The sequence below is a fragment of the Phascolarctos cinereus genome, unplaced genomic scaffold (assembly GCF_003287225.1).
Source record: "Phascolarctos cinereus isolate Bilbo 61053 unplaced genomic scaffold, phaCin_HiC Scaffold_726;HRSCAF=1367, whole genome shotgun sequence".
Lineage (NCBI taxonomy): Eukaryota > Metazoa > Chordata > Mammalia > Diprotodontia > Phascolarctidae > Phascolarctos > Phascolarctos cinereus.
In genome coordinates this window covers 157,833,334-157,856,739 of record NW_027556098.1, presented here as the reverse complement: position 1 = coordinate 157,856,739, position 23,406 = coordinate 157,833,334, and the positions used below count along the sequence as shown (strand labels likewise).

Sequence of the window (23,406 nt, the reverse complement as noted above, 5' to 3'; positions counted from 1 at the left end):
ATTGGAGTTTATTGGATATGTGGTTTTGTTTTGTGTTGGGGGGTGGGGAAAGGCAGGTTGACCTGGACAAACCAACATTTTAGGAAAATTACTTTGTCAGGATGGATTAGAGTGAGGAAGACCAACTAAAAGGCTATTTGCAAGAATCCAAGCAAGAGTTGATGAGAGTCTGAAATAAGATAGTAGCTATGTGAGTTAAGAGAAGGGGACATTTACACAAGATGTTGTGAAGGAATAAGGATTAGGTCTGAAAATTAATTGAAATGAGAAGTGTGAGGGATCAAGGAGTTCTATTGTGGACATGTTGAATTTGAAATGCCTACTAGAAATCTAGTTCCAAATTTCTAAAAGGCAGTAAGTGATGGGGGACTGGAAATCAAGACTGAGAGTAAGGGTGAACAAATATATCTAGAAATCATCTACTCATAATAATAAAACTGCAGGGAGCTGATGAGTTCAATAAAGGAGATGAGATTGAGAGAAGAGATGAGATCACTGGACAAAGTTTTGAAGGATATCTACAATTAGTGGGTGTGATAAGGTTGAATAACAAAAGAGATTAAGTCTCTGATAAAACAGATGGGAGGAGAACCAAGTAGGAGCAGTCATGAAAACTCAGAGAGGAAAGAATGTCCAGGAGAAAATGGGACTAATACTGATAAATGCTGCAAAGAGGTCAAGAGGGATGAGGACTAAGAAAAGTCCATTAGATTTGGCCATTAAGAAATCATTGGTAACCTCTTCATTTTCTTTTTTGAAAATCAGGTTATTTACCCTTCTATCAGGCTTATGACACCCTCACATTTTTCATGATCTTATCCACTACCACTACTGTCAACCTACTTTTTTTTTAACTTATGAATGCCTCTAGGATTTACACTGTTTTAATTATTGTCTGCTACTATTTGTTGATTTACTCCCATAATTATGATCCAGTAAATCAAAGGAGTAAAAAGATTAGTACCAAAATATTAATTTTTCCTGGCCTACTATGAACTACCATCAGATTTCCTGCTGTTAATCAACAAAGGTTATTACCCTTTAGATATTTTTTATTTTTCCCTTAGCATAAAACAAGTAGAAATGTTGAAACTCTGTTCCTATGATTTTTTTTTCTGTTGCAAGATTCATACTTCAGCAACACTGTGTATAAAATCACTACACCCAATAGTCTCATATACAAACAAACCCCCTGATTTTACTTCAACCTCCTGCCATAAATGAAAATGGGGAACACATTTCAACAGCTACATGAAGGGAGGGTTTTTTCTGTCTAAATGATCATGTAATGGGAATTTTAATCATCTCCTAAGCAACTGCCTAAGCAATTTGTTCAAGCCTTGAATGAAATTACATGATTTTAAATATCAAAGGTACTCCATCACTCAGATAGGGTATGAAATTAAGGATGTAACCACTCATGAAGATTTTCATTAGACCATTATCATATTTATATATATATTTTTCCAATCCTTATTATCAAGAAGCTTTGTGGTATAGTGGATTAAGGGTCAGCCTTAGAGAAAAGAAGACTTGGGTTCAGGTCATGCCTCTGATGCACACTAGTTACATGATCATGGACAAGAAACCTAATTTCTTAATGTCCTGAGCAGCTCTCAAAAATCATAAATGAAGATGAGTTGCCAATTTACATTCGTACAGGGAATTGCTACACTAGGATTTTTCTTCCCCAAAATGATGAAATAATGGGCCTGGATCTATCATTCATTCCCTCCTAATATATCCAAACTGAACTCATTATCTTTTCCCAAAAATTCTCCCTTCTTCCTAACTTTCCTATTGATGTGTTGAGTACCACCATTTCAGGATCCGAGGTTGGTAACCTAGGCATTATTCTCTAACCATCAATGGTCAAGCCCTATCCTTTCCATCTTTGTAACATCTCTTACATATTCCTTATTTACTCCTCTGACATCGCCACCACCTTACTGCAGATTCAGCACTTTATTAAACCTGGACAGTTGCACGAGTCTTCTGGTTGGTCTCCCTGCCTCAATCTCTTCCCACTCCAACCCTCCAATCAGCTGTCAAACTGATCATCCTAAAATGCAGGTCTGACCATATAATCCCCTTATTCAATAAACTCTAGTGGTCCCTATCACCTCCAGGATCAAATATAAAATCTTCCATTGGACATTCAAAGTCTTTCCTAACCTGGCCCCTTCCTATCTTTCCAATCTCATACCTTGCTTCCCCTTCATGTACTCCATGATCGAATGACACTGGCCTCCTTTCTGTTTAATCACAAGATACTTTATTTTCTGACACTCGGCATTTTCATGGTTGTCCCCCCATGATTGGAATTCTTCCCCTCCTTATCTCTACCTCCTTTTAACCTTTTGTTCTATCACCAGTACTTGGCATGGTGCCTGGAAAATAATAGGTGTTTAATAAATGCTTGCTGGTTTGACATGACTGATTTTTCTTACAAAGGAAATTATGCTTTAGAAGGTATGATTGGTTCATTGTTGTCCTTCATTCTTAAAGAGGACCAAAATGATATCAGTGTGTTGCGGTCTAAGTACAGTGTGTCTGACTACAGTTGATTAAACCAATACAAGCTCAGAAACCTCTACTTCAGGCCAGGCACAAATTCACTTTCATGTCATGTAATCAACTCCATGATGTCATGGTCCGCTTTGAGAATGAAGGACAAACAACAAAACAACAACAACAACTGAGAAAGTGCAAGATCATTGTTCATTATCCAGAACCCAGATAAACATGTCATCATGAAACTGACATACAATACTAATGAACTTCCCTGGGCAACCAAATTTTGTCATTATTTTCCACAAGCTGTCATGACTGAGAGTATCAGAAGTCATCATTAGATCAATGAATGTTGCGTACAGACCTCTGTTCTGTGCCTGGCATTTCTCCTGAGTTGTTAAGCAGCAAACACCATATTGATCATTCCTTAGCCCTTTCTGAAGTCACGGAGGCTCTCAAGTAGATGACTATGTTACAGGTGAAGGAACAATCTATTAAGGAGGACTCTGGCAAGAATCTTTCCATCAATGACTAAAAGAGAGACTCCTCTGTGATTGTCATGGGACAACTTATTGCACTTTCCTTTATAGAGATGGACAATGGAGGCATCCTTGAAATCTTGGGGGATAACCTCCTCTTGCCATATAACCTGGGAAACTTCAGTGAGCTTTTGTATGAGCAGTGGACCCTGGGCCTTATAAATCTCAGTTGGAATAGAATCAGCACCAGGCACTTTGCCACACAAGAGGAGCCTAATGGCATTAAAAATCTCTTCTTCAGTTGGAAATTTGGCTAGAGAGGGATCGACTTCAACCTGAAGTAAACAGTCAATGGCTTCAGCATTGATTGATGATGATCTGTTGAGAAAAGCATGGAAGTGTTCAGCCCATCTCTCCATGTCCTTATCACTAATCAATGTAGCTCCATCAGCACTGAGTAGTTGAGATTCACCATAGGTCTTTGGCCCACAAAGAGCCTTCAGACCACCATAAAAGCACTTTGGATTGTTACCATCATCATAAAACTGAATTTCATCTGCTTTCTTACTGAGCCACAAATCCTGCATCTCTCTAATCTTCACTTGCACTTTTACTTTTGATGGAGTTAAGTGCTATCTTTTAGAGACAGATGAACTATCCTGCTGGTAAATCCTATGAAGTTCTCATTTTTTCATTTAGCAGCTTTGCCATAATTTTCATCAAACCAACTCTGTGTAGTCCCGCACAACAAATCTCTAAAAGCTATCCACTGCTTTTCTGTTCCACTGTTGCCAGCTATGTATTGGTTCAGCTTTCCTGCCATGTTAGCATAGTAATGAACTGTTCATCCTTGAAGAAGTGCTCTAATATGTTGACATTAAGTTTTCTAGTAGTCATCTTGCCTTGGGGCCACTGCTTTTGTTGAATGCAAATGTTTTGTTTGGAGAGGATAAGTCTATGGTCATTCCAGCACTCTGTGCCACATATCACCTTCGTCATTCTCACATCCTATCTCTTCTCCTTACAATGACATAGTCTATTAAATGCCAATATTTTCTGTGAAGGTACATCCACAAAGTTTTATTTCAGTTGGTAAGTCTTGAATTTTTTTTTCTTCTTTAGGGAAATGGTAGACAGTGTTGGTGATGAGAAAGTCACCAGATGCATGAGTCTTCAGTAGTAAATGACCATTGCTGTTGCTGTTTCTTCCTCCATTCCTCCCAAGGACTCCCTGACATGTCTGACAGTCTGTGCCTACTCTGGCATTAAAGTCACCCAGAATTATAAGCTTGTCATCTTTTAACATTGTTGATAAGGGTCTCCAGGTCTTTACAAAATTTTTCTTTGACTTTATTAGGGTTTGTCATGCTGGGGGCATACACACCTGATCATGGCGGACTGACACTTTCCTGCATGGGCAAATGTACTGTTGGAAGTCTGTTGTTTACTTCTTTTGGTAGGCATACAAGCTTGTTGACTAGATTAGTTTTGATGCAAAACCTACACCAGCTTCACTGTGCAACCCGTCACTACAGCCACTCCAGAAAAACATGTATCCAGCTCTGAATTCAGTAATCTGGCTTTCCTTCATTTGCCAACCTAGTTTCACTCAGGGCTGCCATTTGGATGTATACCTGCTGAGTTCTCTCACAACAAGAGCTGTTCTTTGAGGCCTACTGGATTTTGCGCTGTCCATAAGCTTGCACCCATTCCATGCACTAATGGTGAATGGAATCGTCTTCACAAAAGTTTTTGTATAAAGACATAAATACAAACTTACTGCCCCAACAGGTGGAAGGCACAATCCCCCTCTTCTAATTCCTGCATATCAATCTCTGGGGAAGGGAAGGGGAGTAGGTTCATAGTTTAGCTTGGTTCCTATAGAGTACAGTCCCAGTTTCAAGTCTTTCTCATGTCCCCAGCATCCTGGTGTCTCAGGGTTTCCATACTAAAATGGTAGGCAACTGTACCACCCTGCTTCAATCCTGGGCCCAAGGTCACCATGTCTAATGACCATAACATTAGACTTATTAAGACCAATTTAACAAATTATAATCAATAAAAGACACCAAAAGACTATAGGGCTGACCCAAGCTGAATCTGACTCAAAAGTAAAACTCAGAGACCAAAAAATTATGAGTTTTTCTCCAATGCTTATCCTTTTTCTGCATATTGTCAATCAGTTGATCAGGTATTGCATGAGTATCTACTATATGCCCAGGACTGTGCTTGTGGCTGGCAGGCACACATGTGCGCATGCACACACACACACACACACACACACACACACACACATACACACTGCCCCCATTCCATATCTAGTTCTGGATCTTGTAATCAAATCAATCCATTTCTTCTAGAAAGGACTGCCCTATGAATCAACTCACGAATTCAAATTGAAATTCCATTCTCTGGCCATTGGGTGCTATGTCCCCTTTTACAATATTAGCTCCTTGAGGATAAAGATTGCCTTATTTTTATATTTGCACACCCAGCACTTAGCACAGTTTCTGCTACATAGAAGGACTTAATAAATGCTTTTTTATTTATTAATTCCAAATACTTCACAAATATAAATCATCAGAAATTCATAGAGTAACAGAAAGAAGTACATATATGCAAGTTGGAAAAATATTTCAAAACTACGTATGACTAGAAGAAGAGCTGGGCTAGTTGTATATGGTGAGTGAATAGATGGGTAGCCTTTGTGGTACATTGGTACCCTAGAGATGCCATCAAAATAGAAGTAGAAGCGTGGAAAGACTTACATGAACTGATGCAGAGTGAAGTAAATACTACCAAGAAAAACTGACATTCTCTCTCTCTCTCTCTCTCTCTCTCTCTCACATGTGTGTGCATATATATATATATATATGCACATGTGTGTGCATATATATATATGCATATGTACATATATATGTATTTGTATTATATGTATGTATCATACGTATACAATGTATATGTGTATATATATAAATACATACATATATACATGCACACACACAACTACAACAATGCAATTGGAAAAACCACCACAAAACATTAAAAATGAATGTTACATAATTACAAAGAACAAATATGGACCCAAAGAAGAGATACAAAAATATGTCTCTTCCCCACTCTTTTGCAGAGATGGGAAATGCACAAGTATAAAGCATGACATATATATTCAGACTGTTTCCATATATTAATAAGTCTTGAAAACTTTTTATTCCATTTATTTTCTTCTAAAAATATAATTTGTTATATGAGATGGCTTTCTGGAAGGAAAGGGGGGATATTGGGAGACATTTTGGCAGCATAAAAATAAAAGATCTAAATAAAATTTTATTTAAAAAAAATTAAATGGACAAAAATAAGACCTTCATTGTGCACTGAATGTAGTTTCTAAGATTTCCATTTTGGGGAAAGGGCTAGATGGGCCAGGCTTCATTGTCCTCCCAGCTTGCTTCTGATTTTCTGAACTTAGGTGCCATAATTCAGCTGCAGTTATACTCTGGAACCTCCCTCTACACCTCTGATTGTCATCACCCTGAAACATCTATCTTCCTGTGCTAAAGCCAGCTCATTATGGCCAGTGAGAGCACTTGCACTTCAGAAATTGGCAAACATTACACATCAGGGCTTGATTTATTGTTTTGCTGACTGTCTAGACTTAAGAAAGTGATAAAGAAAATGTTAATCATGCAGATTAAATTGCAAAATGGACCAAGCATTTTTTTTTCTTTTTCTGGAGAGCCTGTTCAATATTTACCAGCATACCCCTTTCTGCATGCAGACTTCTCATTCTGTTATACCCCTTTACCATGCGGGCTGTCTTCTATCTTTGGTGAATTCCTCCAATTTGAAGTGAAGCCAGGCCAGTCAACCTTCATTTCCCTACTGGCTATGCTTCTGAGTCTGTAGACTTCAACACTATGCTGAGGGAAATTAATATTATACCCTATATGAATAATCAATTATTAATTTGTAATCCATATTTTTCCTACTATTTTTGTTAAGACCCCACCCCTGAAAAAAGGCCAGTCAGTCTCTGAAGGGCATAACCCAACATTGGGATCATTTGTAGCCCTAAAGGCATCTGCTCCTTATTTAACTTGGGCTGAGTCCCATCAAAACAGGTCCTTGGCTTTTTTTTTTAATTCTGTAAACAGAAGCCAAACTGAGCTGCACCGTGCTACCCAAAGTGTGTGTTGTTGGTCCCTTCAGTAAAGTTTGGGGCAAGATGACTCATGAAAAAGAAAGAAAGCCAAGAGAGATACTGATCCAGAAAAGATTTGCCATCCCAGATTTCTGGAGGCTGCTAAAACTCATAACCAGGCCTTATTTCTCAGCTGACCTCTCCTCCTTGATGATGAAGTAATATGGAGGCACTATAGGCTCTTAGCCTACCCTCTCATTAAATATCCATCAACAGGGGAGGACCCTGTTAGCAAGGAAATAGAGATTTAGGAAGAAACCTGCCTTATTGTCTTTGGTTACTAAGAGAGACCACTGGCCATCAATTTATTTATTATTGGCTTGCCTAATTAAAAAAATGATTTGTCATACCTAGAATTTGTCTCTTGGGATTTCATACACCACAATGCCCTCTTGTGGGTACTTTCATCCCCTTCACTTTTCAGCTCCATTTGGATTGTATGTTGTCTTCCTCCATTAAAATGTAAGCTTCTTGAAGACAGGGAGTATATTTCTTTTTGCTTATATTTATATCCCCAGTGTTAAAATCACAGCACATAGCATATAATAAACATTCAATAAATGCTTATTGCTTTGTGCCACTTATGGGGGGATTTGTGGCAAAATATGTTAAAGAGTCACACAGGATGACAAAGTAGAGAGGAGCTGGAAACTCTTAGCCATGTTGACGACATCAGAGATTACTCAAAATATTAAACATCAGCAAAATCAGGTGAATTTAGATCTATAACATCCCTCTGCCCTCCACTAAAGTGGCATTTGAATGCTTCATTGTGGCATGGGCTTGAGTCTGGGCTCTGAAAGGTTTGTCAATAGAACACAAGCTCTAACAGATAGATCCTACCTACTGTGTTTGTAAACCTTGGAGTACTGCCTTAGCAAACTGCATTTTTTTATATTTAGAAGACCATTCTAGCTAAATGTGGACAGGTACATCACCAGAAGTTTGACCATGAGGTAATGATTTGAAAAAAAAAAACTTATCAACTCATGAAAAGCCTCGACAAAAGTTTCTGCATCAAGGGAAAAAATAATCACAACAAATGACAGCCTGGATCATTTGAAGAAAGTATTTCTCTCTTCCTTGAATTTACTAAAAGAGAAGCAAAAAGGAATCATGGCTAATCCCTGACAACTAGTAACTGGCAGAACTGAAATAAAAGTTCTTAATCTCAATATGAAGCCCAAATACTGGTGATTAAACCAATATCAAGCTAACTCATATCATGATGTGTATGTTTTACTTTGGGACATTAATAATATTAATTATTTGAAAGATCAGAATTATGTGGCAAGGAATGATTTAAGCAAAAGCTAGTGTAATGAATTAGAGTGGGAACGCTTTTTCAGGTACGGGTTTGGCCTAGATAACCACTAGGGTTGCATTCAAATAGGAGATCCTATGAAAGGAAGCCAAATTCTTGAGATATACGTTTGCTTCTTGATCACATTTATATATGTACATATGTGTGTGTGTGTGTATCTATCTATCTATCTATCTATCTATCTATCTATCTATCTATCTATCTGTATATATATATGTGTGTGTATATATATATGTGTGTGTATATATATGTGTGTGTATGTGTATATATGTGTATATATATATACACATACACACACACATATGTATATAACTTTTTTTTCTCCTTTAGAATGTAGATAGCTTAAAACGCTGGGGTTTTCTACAGGTAAAAACAATAACAAAACAAAACAAAAAACAAGCTTAGCAAATTGATAGCAGGCAGAGAAAGGAAAATTATTCTAGAGTAGGGTTTTTTTGTTTAATACAAGAAGAGTTTTCAAAAGCTGATTAGCTATTTAAAAGGTTATTTTTACTAAATTCTAACAAAGCCGAACAGTTGGGTTTTATAGCAATTGAATTCAAGAATATATGCCATTTTTTGTCTTTTATTTCATTACTTGTATGCTGGCAAGAGAAAGGGTGAAACATATTCAAATTTTGCCTTCTTAATTGGGTAAACACTGCCTTGTACTTTGTGATTGCAATTCACTTGTTCTCTTGAGGTTTACCATGGGCCTGGAAGAAACTTGCAAGTTGATATGGCATATGCTGACATATATTGTGATGATAATAATGAGATGCAAACCAGCTAATAGGAAAACTATATGACATTATTCAATAGGAAAAAAATTCTGATGATCTCTCTTTTCATGAAAGCTATATAAAACCTTTGATAATCAATAGAGATAAGTGGCATTATATTTTTAATGGGGTTTTCATTGAACTGTATCATTCACTGCATTAAACTTCCTTGCCTGTTTGACTTACTTTACTAAATTATGTGCAAGTGGGTCTATAATTATGTTAAAATGACATTAAAGTATTTATACCTGTGCTGTCATCTGGAATCTGGGGACCTAAGCTTTGACTCAGGTCTGTCACTCACTAGCTTCACTGGAACTCAGCTTCCTCAGCTATAAATGGGTATAATATACCTTGCCATACTCATAATTTAGCTGTGAGGACAGAGTGGGACAGTATATGTGAAAACGTTTTGAAAAAATTGTATGTGAACGCAAGGTGTGGTTTGAGGGGTTTTTGTTATGTTTTGTTTTACTTCTTCTGGGTCCAGGGGTAGGTTTCCCATTAATCCTGACATAAGTATCATGGTGAATTCCACTGACCTGGCAAGGAGCCTTTCTAAAGCCAACATCCTGTCTATTTCCTTTTCCCTAGCTGAATCCAAGGAATATAACAACTAAAAAGAGAGCAAAAACAATGGATTATTTCCTTTGAAGGTATGAGGTACCTTATTACCTTTATGGACTTCTCAAAACTTCCTCCTTCTTCATGACATTTGAATCACAGGATTAAGCACTGAAAAAGAATTTAGCAATCACCTACTCTAAAACTCTAATTTTAATTAGAGGAAACTGAAGCCTGGAGAGATTAAATAACTTTCCCAAGTTCCCTAAAAGCTCAGCCCAGGTGCTAATTCGTCAATCAGTAGTTAGTGCCCCTTCTCCAAGTGATTTTGAATTTACTTTTTATTTATTTCATATTTTCTTGTCTGTGTGTGTATAATATATAAATATATGCATGTGGGGATTCTGGGAGCCAAAATGGCTGGAGTAAGCAGCAAGTCACTCTCATCCTCCTTTACTGAACTTGAAAAACCCAGAGAATATTGCCCCAGGAAAAATTCTGAAGTAGTAGAGTCAGCAGAAAGACTAGATACAGCAACCTTTTAGCTCATGAGGCTAGAGGGATTGACAGGAAAGTTTCCTCTTGCTGTGGTTGGAGGGGACCAGTACAGGAGGGGAGATGTCCCAGCAAGCCAGTGGCAAGCCCTATGTCAGCAAACCAGTGACTAGGCCCCTACCACCCAGCACAAGAAGCGTGGAATGGGACCCACTGTGACCCAGAAGCAGAGATCAACTTTAAAAGCCAGAAAAAAGAGGCAAACAACATGAGCAAGAAGCAACATAAAAAAAAAAAAACAATGACCATAGAAAGTATCTTGGTGACAGGGAAGTCAAAGCACAAATTCAGGAGAGGATAACATTGTCAAAATGCCCAAATCTGAAATCTCAGAGGGGAATATGAACTGTTCTGAAGCCCAAAAGCCTTCTTAGAAGAGCTCAAGAAGGATTTTAAAAGTCAAATTAGGAAGGGAGAAGAAAAATTAAACCATTCCTTTATAAATACAGTTGACAAAATGGAATAAAAGGTACACTGAAGAAAACAACTCCCTAGAAAAGTAAAATGGGCCAAACGGAAAAGAACGTACCAAAGCTAATTGAAGAAAACAATTCATTAAAAATTAGAATTGGGCAATTGGAAGCTAATGACTCTACGAGGCATCAAGAATCAGTAAAACAAAATCAAGAATGAAAAATAGAAGAAAATATAAAATTCCTCATTGGAAAAACAACTGACCTGGAAATAGATCCAGGAGAGATTACTTAAGAATGACTGGTCTACCTGAAATCCATGATGAAAAAAAGAGCCTGGACAGCATCTTTCGGGAGATCATCAAGGAAAACTGCCCTGAGGCCCTAGAACCAAAGGGTAAAAGAGTCATCCAAAGAATACACTGATCACCTCCTGAAAGAGATCCCAAATTGAAAATGCCAAGGAATATTGCAGCCAATTCCAGAATTATCAGGTCAAGTTGAAAATCTCGCAAGCTACCAGAAAGAAACAATTCAAATATCGTGGAAGCCAGTTAGGATTACACAGGACCTTGCAGCTTCTACATTACAAGATCAGAGTACTTGGAATATATTCTTTAAGGCAAAGGAGCTTGGATTAAATAACAAGGATCAATTACACAGTGAAATTGAGAATTATCTTACAGGAGAGGTGACTGACATTCAATGAAGTAGGGGACTTCCAGACTTTCCTGATAAAAAGACCAGAGCTCAATGGAAATTTTGATCTTCAAATACAAGACTCAAGAGAGGCATAAAAATGTAAACAGGAAAGGGGAAAAAATGTTGTTCAATAAGACTAAACTGTTTACATCCCTACATGGGAAGATTATATGCATAACTCTTGAGAACTGTATCTTTATTATGACATTTAGAAGAGATGCACAGACATAAGGGATGGGTTTAAGTCGACTTTGATGTGATGATAAAAAAACTAATGAAGAGGTGAAAAGGAACTGAAATGGCAGAAGACGAAAGGAGGAAGCAGAAAAAAGTAAATTACATCACATGAAAAGGCACAAAGACATATGACAGTAGAGGGAAAGAAGGGAAGGAAATGAGCATTGTTTGAACTACATTCTTATCAGATTTGGCTCAAGGAGAAAATAACATATTCAATTAAGTATAGAAATTTAACATGCCATATAGGCAGTAGGAGGGGAAAGGGGAAAGAAAAGGGAAGAGGGATAGAAGGGAGAAAAGAAGTAGTAAGGGAAAAGAGAAAGAAAAGGGAAGGGGCTGATAGAAGGGAAGACAGACTGAGGAAGGCAGTGCTCAAAAGCAAAACTTTAGTGAGGAGTGAAAAGAAGAAAAGAAGAAAGAAAAGCATAAACCAGGGAGGGGGGAATAGGATGGAAAGAAAGACATAGATAGTAATCACAACTGTGAATGTAAATGGGATGAACTCCCCCATAAAACAGAAGTGAATAGCAGAATGGATTAAAAACCTTATCCTATAATAATGTTGTTTACAAGAAATACATTTGAAAGAGAAGGATATACACAGGGTTAAGGTAAAAGGCTGGAGTAGAATATATTATGCTTTAGCTGAAGAAAAAAAAAGCAGAGGTAACAATCCTGATCTCAGACAAAGCAAAAGCAAAAAGAGATCTTAGTAAAAGAGATAAGAAAGGAAACTACATCCTATTACAAGGCACCATAGACAATGAAGTAATATCATTACTAAACAAATATGCACAAAGTGGTATAGATCCATATTCTCAGAGGAGAAGTTCAGGGAGTTACAGGAAGAAATAGAAAGCAAAACTATACTAGTGAGGGACTTCCACCTCCACATCTCTGAACTAGATAAATCTCACCACAAAATAAACAAGAAAGAAGTTAAGGAGGTGAATAGAATTTTAGATAACTTAGATATGGTAGACCTCTGGAGAAAACTGAATGGGGACAGAAAGGAATATACATTTTTCTCAATGGTATATGGCACTTACACAAAAATTGACCTCATACTAGGGCATAAAAACCTCACAATCCAATGCAGAGTCATGGAAAGATAGACTAAAAATTAATTGGAAACTAAATAATCTAACCCTAAAGAAGGAGTGGGTAAAATAACAAATCATAGAAACAATTTATAACTTCATCCAAGAGAATGACAATAATGAGACAACACACCAAAACTTACAGGATGCAGCAAAAGTTTTCCTTGGAGGAAGTTTTATATCTCTAAATGCTTATACGAATAAAATAGAGAAAGAGAAGAACAATGAATTGAGCATGCAACTAAAAAAGCTAGAAAAAGAGCAAAGTAAAAATCCTCAATTAAATACCAAATTAGAAATACTGAAAACCAAAGGAGAGATTAATAAAAAGGAAATTAAGAAAACTATTGAACTAATAAATAAAACTGAATTGATTTTATAAAAAAAAAAACAATAAAATAAGTAAATTTTTGGTTAATTAAATTAAAAAAAGAGAGAAGAAAACCAAATTACCAGTAAAAGGGTGAATTCACCACTAAGAAGGAGGAAATTAAAACAATAATTAGGGATTATTTAGCTCAACTGTATGTCAATAAATTTGACAATCTTAGTGAAATGGATGAATATTTACAAAAAATATAACTTGCCCAGATTAACAGAAGAGGAAGTAAAATACTTAAATAAGGACAGGTAGGTGGTGCAGTGGATAGAGCTCCGGTCTTGCAGTCAAGAGAACCTGAGTTCAAATCTGACCTCAGACACTTGAAACTTACTAGCTGTGTGACCCTGGGCAAGTGACTTAACCCCAATTGCCTCAGCAAAAAACAAGCAAACAAAAAAAATCAAATACTTAAATAACACCATCTCAGAAAAAGAAATTGAACAAGCCCTCAATGAACTCCCTAGGAAAAATCTCCAGGGCCAGATGGATTTACAAGCAAATTCTATCAAACATTTAAAGAACAATTAATTCCAATAATATATAGACTATTTAGGAAAATAGCAAAAGATGGAGTTCTACCAAATTCCTTTAATGATACAAATATGATACTGATAACTAAACCAGGAAAAGCAAAAACAGAGAAAGAAAATTATAGACCAATTTTCCAAATGAATATAGATGCAAAAATTTTAAATAAAATGTTAGCAAAAAGATTACACCAACATATCATGAGAATAATACACCATGACCAGATAGGATTTATACCAAGAATGCAGGGCTGGAGGAAAACTATCAGCATAATTGATCATACCAACAACAAAACTAACAGAAACCACTTGGTTATCTCAATAGATGCAGAAAAAGCTTTTGAAAAAATACAACACCCATTCCTATTAAAAAGACTAGAGAGCACAGGCATAAATGGAGTCTTCCTTAAAATAATAAGTAGCATTTACCTAAAACCTTCAGCAAGCATTTATGTAATGGAGACAAACTAGAAGCATTTCCAATAAGTTCAGGAGTGAAACAAGGATGACCATTATTACCACTGTTGTTCAATATGGTATGAAAAAGTTAGCTTTAGCAATGAGAGAAGAAAAAGAAATTTAAGGTATTAGAATAGGCAAAGAAGGAACAAAGCAATCACTCTTTGCAGATGATGTGATGATATACTTAGAGAATCCTAGAGAATCAAGTAAAAAAAACTACTTGAAATAATAAACAATTTTAGCAAAGTTTCAGTATATAAAATAAGCCCATATAAATCATCAACATTTCTATACATTACCAACAAAGCCCAACAGCAAGAGATAGAAAGAGAAATTCCATTTAAAGTTAGTGTAGACATTATAAAATATTTAGGAGTCTACCTGCCAAAACAAACCCAGGAACTATACGAACACAATGACAAAACACTTTTCATTAAAATAAAGTCAGATCTAAATAATTGGAAAAACATCAGTTGCTCATGGGTAGGCCAAGCTAATATAATAAAAATGACAATTCTACCTAAATTAATTTACTTATTCACAGCCATACCAATCAAACTCTTGAAAATTATTTTATAGAGGTAGAAAAAATAATGACAAGATTTATCTGGAAAAACAAAAGATCCAAAATATCAAGGAGAATTATGAAAAGAAATGCTAAGGAAGGTGGCCTAGCTATACCAGATCTTAAATTGTATTATAAAACAGCAATCATCAAAACTCTACTTGGTACTGGATAAAAAATAGAGTGGTGGATCCATAAAATAGGTTAGGTATGCAAGACACAGTAGTCAATGACTATAATAATCTAGTATTTAATAAGCCCAAAGACCCCAGCTTCTAAGATAAGAACTCGCTATTTGACAAAAACTGCTGGGAAAACTGGAAAAGAGTATGGCAGAAACTAGGCATAGGCCAAAATCTTATACCATATACCAAAATAAAGACAAAATGGGTACATAACTTAGATATAAAGGCTGATACTATAAACAAACTAGGAGAGCAAGGAATAGTTGACCTGTCAGATTTATAGAGAACAGAAGAATTTATGACCAAACAAGAGATAGAAAACCTGCACAATAGATAATTTTGATTACATTAAATTGAAAAGTTTTTGCACAAACAAAGCCAATACAACCAAGATCAGGAGGGAAGCAGAAAACTGAGGGAAAAATTTATAACCAGTGTCTCTGATAAGGGCCTCATTTCTAAAATAGAGAACTAAGTCAAATTTATAAGAATACAAGTCATTTCCCAATTGATAAATGGTCAAAGGATTTGAACAGGCAGTTTTCAGATGAAGAAATTAAAGCCACCTATAGGCATATGAAAAAATACTTTAAATCACTGTTGATTAGAGAAATGCAAATCAAAGCAACTTTGACGTACCTCATCACATTTATCAGATTGGCTAACAGGGCAAAACAGGAAAATGACAAATGTTGGAGAAGATATGGGAAAATCGAAACATTAATGCATTGTTGGTGGAGTTGTGAACTGATCCAATGATTCTGGAGAGCAATTTGGAACTATGCCCAAAGGGCCATAAAAATGTGCATACCCATTGACCCAGCAAAAGTGGGAAAAGGACCCACATGTAGAAAAACATTTATAATAGCTCTTTCTGTGGTGGCAAAAAGTTGAACATTGAGGGGATGCCTATCAATTGGGGAATGGTTGAACAAGTTGTGGTATATAAATGTAATGGAATATTATTTTGCTATAAGAAATGATGAACAGGTGGACTTCAGAAAAACCTGGAAAGACTTGATGGACTGATGCTGAGTAAAGTGAGCGTAAGCAGAGAAGGTTGTACACAGCAATAGCTACATTGTGCAATGACTAACTTTGATAGACTTAGCTCTTCTCAGCAATGCAAGGATCTAAGACATCTCCAAAAGTCACATGATGGAAAACGCTGTCCACATGCAGAGAAAGAACTATGGAGTTTGAATGCAGACTGAAGTATACTATTTGCTCTTTTTTTCCCCTTCTGTTTTGTTTTGTTCCTTTTTTTCTTGCTGTTCCTCCTATTGGTTCTAATTCTTCTTTACAGCATGACTAATGTGAAAATCTGTTTAATAGAAATGTATATGTAGAGCCTATGTCAGATTGCACGCTGTCTTAGGGAGGGAAGAGGAAGGGAGGGGGAGAAAATTTAAAACTCAAAAACTTATGGGAGTGAATGTTGAAAACTAAAAATAAACAAATTTAAAAAGTTAAAAAAAGGTATGTGTGTGTGTATACACACACACACACACACATGTGCATGTGTGTGATTTTCCACCAGTAAACAGAGCACAGACATGTAGTAGATACTTAATTTTCTTTTTTCATGTTATTGAATTGAATTAAGGTAAACAAGTGTATGTCACAGAGCCAAATAAACATATCTTATGAGCTCATGTCTAGGGTTCTTCTACCATACAATGCTCAAAAGCTGTGTGTTAGTACAGAACAAGATGAAAATAAAAAGAAAAAAATGAGGAATATTCAAGGATTATTTTAGGTAAAACTGTGACACAGATACTTTGGGCCCCTCCATTCCTGTTCATTGTTTTGCCCTCTTCTACATTGATGATCTTCCTGTACACTTTGAATCCCACACTGTAGAACCCCACTGAAGCTTGTCATACATATGGCCATTACTCATTATTCTAGATCTTTCCAGACCACCATTCTCCCCCATTATAATTTATATATTTTATGTCTCATCTCTGTTTCCTTACTGACAATTGTCCAGCTAAACTGATTGATAAACTAGTTTGTGCAAAGGCAACAGTATGGCATAACGGTTTATGCATGAATTGCACAGATTTTTAATTCTTTTTACCCAAAGAAATTACAAACATGGAAATCACAGGTACTTTTTATACTTATGGGCCGTTTATGTGAGGTAAACCAAGATCATTACATGTATCCCTAACAACAAAATAAAAACATACCTTATAGATGGCCATGTATTCTGCAATAGATGTATGGTTCACCAGTGTATTGGTTCCACCAATTCATTTGGGATTTGGTGGGAAGATAAGATGTAGGGAAAAGTACAATGTTTTGAGAATTTGAGATTGAAATGGATGCTAGGTTGAATTATTCCTTTGCTGGTTTATGGGAATGTTTAGGTCTGGGGAGAAAAATAAACAAAACAAACAAATAAAAAAAAACCCTCCTAGTCTTTTTTGGATTAATCTTTCTCTATCCAATAGACTGCCTATTCTTATCATCTCCTGCTTAGTAATCCCTTCCTAACTGCCTTGCCATTTCTCTGCTCTTAACGTTAGTCAATCAATTAGCATTTATTAAGCATCTACCATGGTCTGGGAATTATCATAGCTCTGCAAATACAAAGAAGGGACACTCTGTAACTCTGGGCAAGTCACTTAACCCCATTGCCTAACCAAAAAGAAAAGAGGGAGGGAAAGAAGGTCTAATATAGAAGATAACATACATGAAATTATGTATAAACAAGATAAATACAGAACGATTTGCAAGTAATCTCGAGGGAAGGCACTAAGTGTTTTAAGGAGTATTAGGAAAGGTTTATATGGAAACTTCTAGACTAGAATCTTCCAAGTTCCTTGTTGTTTGGCATCTCTTTGATTGGGACTTCAGAGATAGGAAAACTATTGGATGCTTCTGAGCAGATCCCTTCCCTCCTTAGGAAACACTAGAATGGCATCGATCCTGAAATCTTCAACATCCAAACTGATTCAGGAGCTAACCCAATCCCAGAAGTGAATGAATTACCTGTTATAGGCTCTCTCTTCTTGCCACAGCCTCAATCCTGTCTCCTGCAACAGACTGCCCCCTCCATCATCCCCATTCTTCATTTTTCTTCAATCTCTCCCTACCTATTGGTTCTTCCCCACTGCCTATAAACATATGGATGTTTCCTCAAAAAAAAAAACCCTCACTCTGATTCTTCAATCCCTGATATCAGCACATGTCTTTTTGATCTTTGTGGCTAAAATCATTGAGAAGGTCATATTCAATAGCCACCTCCATTTCCTCCCCTCTCTCTTTTCTAATCCCTCTATAATCTGGCTTCTGACTGCATAATTCAACTAAAACTTCTCTCTCCAAACTTACCAGTGATCTTTTAATTCACAAACCCAAAGATCTTTTTCAATCTTCATCCTTCTTGACCCTCTTCAGCTTTAACACTGTCAATCACCCTCTTGCCTTGGATACTCTCTTCTCTCTAGGTTTTTGGGAAATTATTTTCTCCTGGTTCTTCTCCTACTTATATGACTGCTCCTTTTCCATCTCCTTTGATGGATCTTAATCTAGGTTACAACCTCTAATCATGGGTGCTCCATAAGACTGTGACCTGGGCCGTCTTCTCTTCTCCCTCTATGCTATTTCACTTGATGATCTGATCAGCTTCCATGGATTTAATGATTCTTTATTTCCATGATTATGATTCTCAAATCTACTTAACAGCCCTAACTTCTCTGCTACCTTCAGTTTTTTTCATTTCCAAGTGTCTATCAGACATCACAAACTAGATGTCTTCTAGAAATCTTAAACTCACCATGTCCAAAATTGAACTCATTATCTTTCCTCCTAAACTCTTCCTTCTTCCAAATTTCCCTGTCACTGTTAAGGATACTACCATCCTCTCAGTCCCCCAGACTTGCAACCTAAGTAACATTCTCAGCTCTTACTAACTCTTACCACCCATATCCAATCTGTTTCCAAGACCTGTCTATTTCATCTTTGAATATCTTCCAAAGAAGCTCCCTCCTCTCCTCAGATACTGCCACCATCCTGGTACAGACCCTCATCTCCTGCTTGGACTATTTCCAATAGCCTAATGGCTGGTTAGCCTGTCAAAAGCCTTGCTATTCCCCTTCCTCAATTCAGCTGCCAAAGTGATTCTTCTAAAACACAGATGTGACTATGTCAACTCTTATCCAATAAAGTCCAATGGCTCCCTCTCACCTCCAGAATCAAATACAAAATCCTTTGCTTGGTGTTCAAAGCTCTTCATGAGCTTGTCTTCCCCCCCCCACTACTTTCCAGCACCCCAAATTCTCTTCAAACTAGTGCCACTGGCTTCCTTGCTATTCCCCAAATGAGACACTCTATCTTTGAGCTTCAGGTATTTTCTCTGGACATCCTTCATGCCTGGAATGCCCTCTCTCCTTCTTCCTCTTTGTTTCCTGCCTTTCCTGCCTTCCTTCAAGTCCTGGTTAAAACACCACCTTATACAGGAAGCCTTTCTAGGTTCCCTTTAATTCTAGCATTTTCTCTTTTTTGGAGATTGAGAGGTCCTAGTGCCCATCTCTTATTGTCCCTGCTTGCCACTCCCGGGGTCTTTTCAACTGACCTACACTAAATTCATCAAATAAAAGGGTTTATTGATTGCTTTTAGGAATGTCTGGGTCATTTACTTCTATGATGAAACCCTTTTATTTCCAACAACAGATTCTGACGGGTATAAACGACAATATTTTTTATGATGTCTCCTTTTTCTCCTCCCTCCATGGATGAGAGGAAGAACAGTAATATAGCTATTTGTAGTTGTGAACCTGCAGCATCGAGGCCACATGTGGTCCTCTAGGTCCTCAAGTGAGACGCTTTGATGAATCCAGACTTCACAGTGGAGGCCCATGTGGCCTCAAGTTTACAGGTTCCCCATCCCTGGGCTAGCATGATTGCAGAGGCTTCCTGATTGGATAAGAATGAAGCTGGTTGACTCAGACGTTTATGGGAGGGTGGGAGAACTGTCTAAGAAAGAAAGAAGTAATTTTTCTTTTGGATCAAGCAGAAGCAGGATATTTTGAGGGATAGGAAAGAGGATCAGCCAGAAACCAGATAGATATAATATGATACAAATATTAAGTTCAATCATCATCCATTCTTTACCATGTGGAATTATTTCGATTCTTATTACCTCTAACTTCATATATTAATTTTGAATCTACATTTTTATCTGTAAATAAACTCCTTACACCAAGTAAGCCACAATGATATGTAGAGGGAAGAAGAAGATGGCAGAGAGAGACAGAGAGAGGGAGAGAGAGAAACAGAGAGACAAAGACATAGTAAGGGAGGTAGGGCTGATAGAACCAGGGTAATGAGGCAGAGTGGCAGCATCCAAAGAAGTGAGGACAGGTAATGCAGGTAATGGGGAATCTCTGAACCCAGTGAGCAAAACTCACTTCCAAAGGTTAAATGCTCTGCCCCTCAAACAAAAAAAAAAAATTAATGAGGCTTAGTCAATTCATCCTATTACCTGACACCCTAAGAAGCCAAGGGCTTCAGTGTGGGGTATTTGTTTATATAACAATATTATCAAGGAATTATATTGGGGTAGCATAGGAAGAGCAACAAAAACAGGAAGGGGAAGGTAGTTATGTTCATTTTTATAAGTTTATACTTGTGTGCATTTAAATTTAGGCAAGGTAGCTAAAATCATACATCTATGAGTAAGGGAATGTGCACAGCTTTGGTAGGTTGAAAGAGATGAAATGTGACCCCCCAAAAAATAGAGCCAGAAATATTTGACCCATAGGAAAGCTCCTGCTATGAAGAAAACTTTTAAAAAATGATGAATTCCATAGAAGATGAGAGGAAGATAGCATTTATGCCTCCTCAAGGAAAACAAAACAAAACTTCTAATCTAGAAAAACCTAATAGACTCTTAGTGGCCTGAATTCCATGGATATAACAACAATGTGGGGAGAGATGGGCACAATCAGGAAAAATATTATAGTCAGGAAGCTTTTTTCTCAAGATCTATTCTCTCCACTGCAGAAAAAGGGGTAAAACAACAACAGCAAAAACTTCTAGCCGTGTCCAGATTTTAATTAACAAAGCTGGATTTAGAATATCGCAAGTTGTTTTTAAACCACCTGTCCTATAAAGGCAGCAGGTTAGTCCATTAGGTCACAGAGCTGGCATATGATATTGTAAAGTGAAAAGATAGAGTCAGAAGAGCCAGGTTCAAATCTTAGTTCTTCTAGCAATGTTGGGCAAGTGGTTTTTCCTTTGTAAGTCAGCTTCATCACCTTTAAAATGGGAGTAATATTATTTTAACCTACCAATAATTTACTTTCCTTGTTAATTGCGTCCTATTCTACTGCATTAATTATATTATGTATAATTATTATTATTATTACTGGTCAGTTAGAGAAATTCTGTTCCATGGCTATAGACCACATGGACCCACATAACCCCATATGGCTATTGTTATTGTTATTAATAACGCTACTATTGTTATTGTTAGTGTTCCTGATTGTATGCTCCTCAGTTAGTGGAATTCTATCCCATCACCACAGACTGTATTGTACCTCTAACCCTACATAAACATCTCAAGATAAATGCCACAGCTATAAATGGGCCAAAGTACAAAAGTATGGGGGCAGCTAGGTAGAGCAGTGGATAGAGAACCAGCCCTGAAGTCAGGAGGATCTGAGTTCAAATCCAGCCTCAGACCAAACACTTGACACTTACTAGCTGTGTGACCCTGGGCAAGTCACTTAACCTTAATTGCCTAAAAACTAAAAAAAAAAGTAAAAAAGTATGATAAATCAGCACAAATCCATCACTACCACTAAATACAACAACAATACTTTATCACACTAATTGCATATCTTTGCCAGGCATTATTACTATTTCAATGTATGAAGAACACAACTTACTTTAGGAAGCCAAACACTTGAAACATGTTTCATAAGTACATTAAAGTTTTACCAACTGTGCAAGCTTTCAAACTTTAGGTTTAAGAATTTGAACTCATTAGTTGAACTATTCTGTCAGTGTTTGCCCACAGGTTTGTGTTTTGTTTTTCCCCAAAGAACAACACGTGTTTTAGGGAGAGTAATAACATATGAAACAGAGGGTCTATTTTTTAGTCTTGGCCTTTGTCACTAACTAGCAATGTGACCTTGAGCAAGCCACCACCTCACTGGGCTTTGGCTTCTTCATTTTTGATATTGAGTGACTAGACTTCTAAAGTTCCTTTCAGAATTTTTAATTTTCCATATTTTTAAACACCCCACTCCTTCCAGTCCCAGGCAATGCCATTAAAAAAATCTCCCTGAGAATGATGGAAGCTTCAACAAAGAAAAATTTAGGCATATGTTTCTCTGTACTTTCTAAGCATATGTGGAACCCTGGGTGTACTGTCAACACACAAAACAATGCTATTCCTTATAGATACCTGCATCTGTATTCACAAAAAACATAACAGGAAAAAATAACATCCAATTTTAAAAAATTGCTTTTGTTTTCTTTAAATATATTTTACCCCTGGTTAGTTGAAGAACACCACAAAGATTCAACTTGGGAAAACAAACAAATGAAAAACTTTAGTTGTAAGTAGTTCCATAAGCTACAAATTGACAATTCAGGTAAAACATTTATGTTATTAAGATACCTGCTTATTCTTGGGTAGGTCTCTTTCTTCCCAGAATCCTCAGTCAATACACCCTTCACAAGGCATAGCCTAAGTGAGTTCAGAGATGAGAGAAATTCATCTCCCAGTAAGCCATAGGATGATGGCATTTTAGGCATAATAATTCTCAAAGATTATCTTCTAATTTTTAAAGTGTTGCTATTTGCCTAGGTAGAAGAAGTATTCATACCAACAAAATGATGGCTTTTAAAATATTTAAGTATACAACTATAAAAACAGTAAATATTTATGTTTCTATAACAGATGGCACAGTGAGTAGAGTGAATAGAGTTTCACTCTGAAACCAGACACTTAACAGCTGTGTGACCCTAGGCAAGTCATCTAAGCTCTGTCTGCCTCAGTTTTCTCAGCTGTAGAATGGGGATAATAACAGCATCTTCCTCCTAGGGTTGTTGTGAGGATCAAATGAGATAGTATTTGTACAGCCTTTAATGGGGTCAGACATATCAGCCACTTAATAAATCTTTGTTCCCTTCCCCCCTCCATAGCTATCAATAAATCAACCTACATTTATTAAGTACTTACAATACAAATAATACAAAGAAAAAAAACCAGTCCTGTCCATAAAATTTATATTCTAATGGGGAAGGAAATGTGAAAATTGGCATATTATTATATACACACATATACACATATATTACAGTACCCTCTATTCAGACAGATAAATATCTGCATGTGTATATATTATATTATATTATATTATATTATATTATATTATATTATATTATATTAT

The 23,406-nt window shown here is 36.7% G+C and overlaps 1 protein-coding gene across 1 annotated transcript in view; it reads right to left on the bottom strand.

Moving 5' to 3' along the window:
• The window catches only part of THSD7B (thrombospondin type 1 domain containing 7B), a 1,079,744-nt gene that overhangs the window by 656,918 nt on the left and 399,420 nt on the right, over window positions 1-23,406 (bottom strand).